Raw genomic sequence first — 6,000 nt, 5'->3', positions numbered from 1 at the left:
GATAAGGACGATATCAACCTTGGAAAGGCTGCCCAACTTGTGATAAGGACCAAAATAGGTTTGGGTCAGAACATGTTCTAACAAAATATGATTTATTCATGTTTATGTGAATTAATCATGCTTTGGTTGGTTAATTTGGTGCGTTTTGGATTTGAAATTAAGTATGATATGTGAAATTTGCATCTTTTAACAGGCGGGGTATCAATTTAGTGGTATGAGCTGGCTAGCCAATTAATGCCTGGTGAAACACATTTGAAGGAAATGGTAAGATCACAAAGGCCGTACCTTTAAACTAAATCATGTTGCTTTTTTCAGTTTAATTTGTGGTGAGATCACACCGACAGTATTTCTAATCACTCTTTTCTTTTTATCAGAAGCATCATAATCTGATTCTCACAAACTTTTAAGTAATATATCAATTAATCTTTTCCCTTGTACATAAATATTATTAGACTCCATAAAACCTAATTTCTTATGCATGTTTTATATAGTTCAATCCCATCACTTTTCCCTGATCACAGATTTGAAACTACTCAACCTATGATAAGGACGATATTAACCTTGGAAAGGCTGCCCAACTTGTGATAAGGAGCAAAATTGGTTTGGGTCAGAACATGTTCTAACAAAATATGATTGATTCATGTTTATGTGAATCAATCATGCTTTGGTTGGTCAATTTGGTGCGTTTTGGATTTGAAATTAAGTATGATATGTGAAATTTGCATCTTTTAACAGGCGTGGTATCAATTTAGTGGTACGAGCTGGCTAGCGAATAAATACATGGTGAAACACATTTGAAGGAAATGGTAAGATCACAAAGGCTGTATCTTTAAACTAAATCATGTTGCTTTTTCAGTTTAATTTGTGATGAGATCACACCGACAGTATTTTTAATCACTCTTTTCTTTTTATCAAAAGCATCATATTCTGATTCTCTCAAACTTTTAAGTAATATATCAATTAATCTTTTCCCTTGTACATAAATATTATTAGACTCCATAAAACATAATTTCTTATGCATGTTTTATATAGTTCAATCTCATCACTTTTTCCTGATCACAGATTTGAAAGTACTCAACCTATGATAAGGACGATATCAACCTTGGAAAGGCTGCCCAACTTGTGATAAGGACCAAAATAGGTTTGGGTCAGAACATGTTCTAACAAAATATGATTTATTCATGTTTATGTAAATCAATCATGCTTTGGTTGGTCAATTTGGTGCGTTTTGGATTTGAAATTAAGTATGATATGTGAAATTTGCATCTTTTAACAGGCGGGGTATCAATTTTGTGGTATGAGCTGGCTAGCGAAAAAATGCCTGGTGAAACACATTTGAAGGAAATGGTAAGATCACAAAGGCCGTACCTTTAAACTAAATCACGTTGCTTTTTCAATTTAATTTGTGGTGAGATCACACCGACAGTATTTCTAATCACTCTTTTCTTTTAATCAAAAGCATCATAATCTGATTCTCACAAACTTTTAAGTAATATATCAATTAATCTTTTCCCTTGTACATAAATATTATAAGACTCCATAAAACATAATTTCTTTTGATCACCGATTTGAAAGTAATCAACCTATGATAAGGACGATATCAACCTTGGAAAGGTTTGCCCAACTTGTGATAAGGACCAAAATAGGTTTGGGTCAGAACATGTTCTAACAAAATATGATTTATTCATGTTTATGTAAATCAATCATGCTTTGGTTGGTCAATTTGGTGCGTTTTGTATTTTAAATTAAGTATGATATGTGAAATTTGCATCTTTTAACAGGCGGGGGTATCAATTTAGTGGTATGAGCTGGCTAGCGAATAAATGCCTGGTGAAACACATTTGAAGGAAATGGTAAGATCACAGTATTTCTAATCACTCTTTTCTTTTTATCAGAAGCATCATAATCCGATTCTCACAAACTTTTAAGTAATATATCAATTAATCTTTTCCCTTGTACATAAATATTATTAGACTCCATAAAACATAATTTCTTATGCATGTTTTATATAGTTCAATCTTATCACTTTTTCCTGATCACAGATTTGAAACTACTCAACCTATGATAAGGACGATATTAACCTTGGAAAGGCTGCCCAACTTGTGATAAGGACCAAAATAGGTTTGGGTAAGAACATGTCACACCCTCAAAATCCACTAACGGAGTTTTACCGTCAGAGGGTGTGAACTGGCAGGATCGGAATCATTAGTTATAACCAAACCAAAGAAAACGTTTAAATGAAAAATAAGTGCGGAAGCGTAAAACCTTAATTCAAAAGTTTGCGTCACGCAGGACGACTTAAAACCAAATGTAAATGTTAAAATTAAGTTTGCAGAGTAAGATGTTTAACAATTAATGCATGCTCCTAAACCGCGCGCCCGCCTCGGCTACCTGAGAATAACATACTAAAAGGGGTCAACACGAGGTTGGTGAGTTCACAAGTTATATAAGATAAATCGTTTTAGCGTTTGAGTTCAGCGTTTTCGTTAAGTGTTTTGCGTAACCACGTTACGGCGTTTAAAAGTTTTGCGTAACCACGTTACGGCGTTTAAATGTTTTGCGTAACCACGTTACGGCGTTTAAGTGTGTAACCACGTTACAGCGTTTAAATGTTTTGCGTAACCACGTTACGGCGTTTAAGTGTGTAACCACGTTACAGCGTTTAAATGTTACCAGATAATGTTATGTCAAATTATATATCGATAGGTAGCTAATCTATACAACAAGTATTACTAAGTGGTTCGAGACCGAAGCTGACTGTTTATCAAGTGCCCGTCACCAGGTCAACCCAGACCATGGTAAGTGTTAGCCAAAATTACACCCACTCAACCTCCAGTTGAGCTTAGCGTCGGGTGGGGTTTGTCAAACCCAGTAGTACTACTCAACAGTGACTCGCTATTCCAAATATTAACCGGTTCGATGCGTGGGACTTCAAGGGTTACGTGCCGCTTAGCCTCTACAAGTGATATATATAATTTATAACAAAATCTTAAATATGTGTTTATCTCAAAAATGCGTTTATCGGAGTATGTTATCTCCCCCAAGTGAAAAACGTTTGAAAACAGTTCAAAGAGCGGGGTAAGTGAACTCACTGTTTGCGAAGAATATTCCAAATTAGATCACCGAGTGATGCGCGTCGTAGAAAACTCTCTAGCGTTCTAAAATAACAAAGAGATTTTCTAAGTATCGGAACGTTTAACGAGTCTCTAGACTCGGCACATAATACCTATGCACGTATCATGTTTCGTGTTTCGTTTGTGAACCGTGTGTGATTTAAACAAGTACAATTGTGATACGATACACGAGTGAGCAATTACTTTCGTGTCATGTATTAATAACATACTTACAAGCAATTATTCCCGTAAGGGCATTTTGGTCAACAAACAAAGACTAACTAACTATTATTCCCCATAAGGGCAATTTGGTCAATTCATGGCAATCAACTAGCAATTATTCCCCGCAAGGGTATTTTGGTCAAAATACCACAATTATATAAAAACTATCATATTTCATGCATTCCTATACAACTCAGCAGCTAGTTTCATTGTGACAGAATTTCTACTTGAAAGATTGTACTATTTCACCGATCATATCATCTCAATTAATTCACCAAAAATCACCACTGAAACATACATGTCTTAGGTTTCCAGAACATATTTTATATTATTTTTATTCCATATAGATTTCTCATAATGATCAAAACACTACAGTAAACTCATATCAGTCAGATTCATGCACAACAGAATGTTATTTGCAATTCCCGGTAAACGAAAAATCCAATAAATGCAAGACCACTTGGGTTTGGTTCCTAACTCAGTGAGTCAACTTCCAGAAGTGGAACCAACCCAATTGGCCTCGTAGTTCATGAGATATAGAATTTACAATATAACCTAACAGCAGGTCTAACAGCTCAGCTTTGCATCACGTTTTTGTAAAATCATAAAAGTATACTTCCACTTATCCAAAAATTACGAATTTATACTTTATAGAAACTAGACTCAACCTAGTTTACTGCAGTACTCACAATCTCAATCAATTTTCACGTTTACACTTCGTTACAGTCAGTTAAACATCGTATATATATTCTGTCCAGAATCTGTTCACATCAAAACTCAACATCATAACAATCTATGAACTATCATGCATCCATATAACCCTCTAGACACCATAACTACTATCCATGCATATAAATCACACCATACATACAAGATTAGGGTTTGTGTTTTAATTCAAATCAAGAACAACAATCAATCATGCAACAACATCAATCTAGTTATCAATCTATTATCCAACTAACAACTATCATATTGATCACATACATACATATAATCGGCTGAGTTAGGGTTTACATACAACCCATTAAACATCAAAATTACACAACAAGGAGGTAAGAGATGATCAAGTATACCTTCCTAGCACCTAGTTCTTGGATTAATCTCTTGATTGATGTGTGTGTGTGTGATGAAGGTGGACGGCAGCCGTGGATCAAGAGAGGGAGAGAGAGCCGATTTAGGGTTGTAGGTTAATAATAAGTTAGGGTTTGTTTATTAGTGATGTATTTATAATAATACAAGTTACACTCTAGTCCCTCTTCTTTCCAAGTGTTGTTTTTCTAGAACATTCCATCATACTTGCCCAATAAGTTAACATGACCATAGTTTTATCACATAGCACATAATCCTAACACATAATAATCACATAATTATTGTTTTTACGTTTATCGTTTATTTATCAATCGTTTGCGTCAACTCGTTTGCGTTTCGGTGCAAATCCCGAAAGACTACACATGTAGTAAGTGTTACGCGTCATTTAAACCCTAGTTTAAATGTAATGAAGTGTACGTTATAGATTCAACGATCTTAAAGTTTGAATTGACGGAGTTGAGTTAACGGAGTTAACCTGAAATTGACGATTGTCACATCATTCCCATGTTAAAGAATTTTCGTCCCGAAAATTTGAGTCAAGTCGTGATGAGAGTCTGAAAGAGTAAGAAGAAAAATTTCAGTTTGTCATATCATCCCCTAGTAAAAAGAAATTTCGTCCCGAAATTTAATTCATACCTTCGGTGATGTTTGACGGTTTGCCGGGTTTCGCGGTTTTCGGTGTTTGGTTAGCCCTTCAAAAAGGTGAGGATACTTTTTCATCATTTGATCCTCGCGTTCCCACGTGAACTCCGGTCCACGTCTCGAGTTCCAACGAACCTTAACGATTGGAATTTTGCTGTGTTTGAGTGTTTTGGTTTCCCAATCCAAAACTTCGACTGGTTCCTCAATGAACCGTAACTGTTCATCAACTTGCAGTTCCTCCAAAGGGACTACTTGGGTTTCATCAGATAGGCATTTCTTCAAATTTGATACGTGGAATACATCGTGTACGCCACTGAGTTCTGTTGGTAGGTCCAGTCGGTACGCCACCGGACCAATGCGCTCAGTTATCCGGTACGGACCAACATACCGTGGGTTGAGTTTGTTTCGCTTACCAAAGCGAACTACACCTTTCCAAGGTGAGACTTTGAGTAACACCCGATCGTTCACTTTAAATTCGAGAGGTTTTCGGCGCTTGTCGGCGTAACTCTTTTGGCGATCCCGTGCTGCTGCCATGCGATTTCGGATTTGAACAATCTTTTCCGAGGTTTCGAGTACCAGTTCTGGACCAGTGATTTGGCTGTCACCCACCTCTGCCCAGCAGAGTGGTGATCGACACTTCCGTCCGTACAGCGCTTCAAACGGCGCTGCCTTAATACTTGCGTGGTAGCTGTTATTATACGAAAACTCTACCAAGGGTAAGTGGGGTTCCCAACTTTTTCCGAAATCTAAAACGCATGCACGCAACATATCCTCCAGGGTCTGAATAGTCCGTTCACTTTGCCCATCCGTCTGAGGATGGTATGCTGTACTCATATCGAGACGTGTGCCCAGTGCGCTTTGCAGCGACTTCCAAAAGTGTGAGGTAAAACGAGAATCTCGATCGGAAATGATCGAGACAGGCACTCCGTGTCTA

Source organism: Bidens hawaiensis, unplaced genomic scaffold (assembly GCF_021521415.1).
Source record: "Bidens hawaiensis isolate Kalapana, Puna unplaced genomic scaffold, B.hawaiensis_p1.1 tig00043297_1, whole genome shotgun sequence".
NCBI lineage: Eukaryota > Viridiplantae > Streptophyta > Magnoliopsida > Asterales > Asteraceae > Bidens > Bidens hawaiensis.
The sequence above is the reverse complement of the archived record's forward strand: the minus strand, read 5'-3'. Positions refer to the sequence as shown.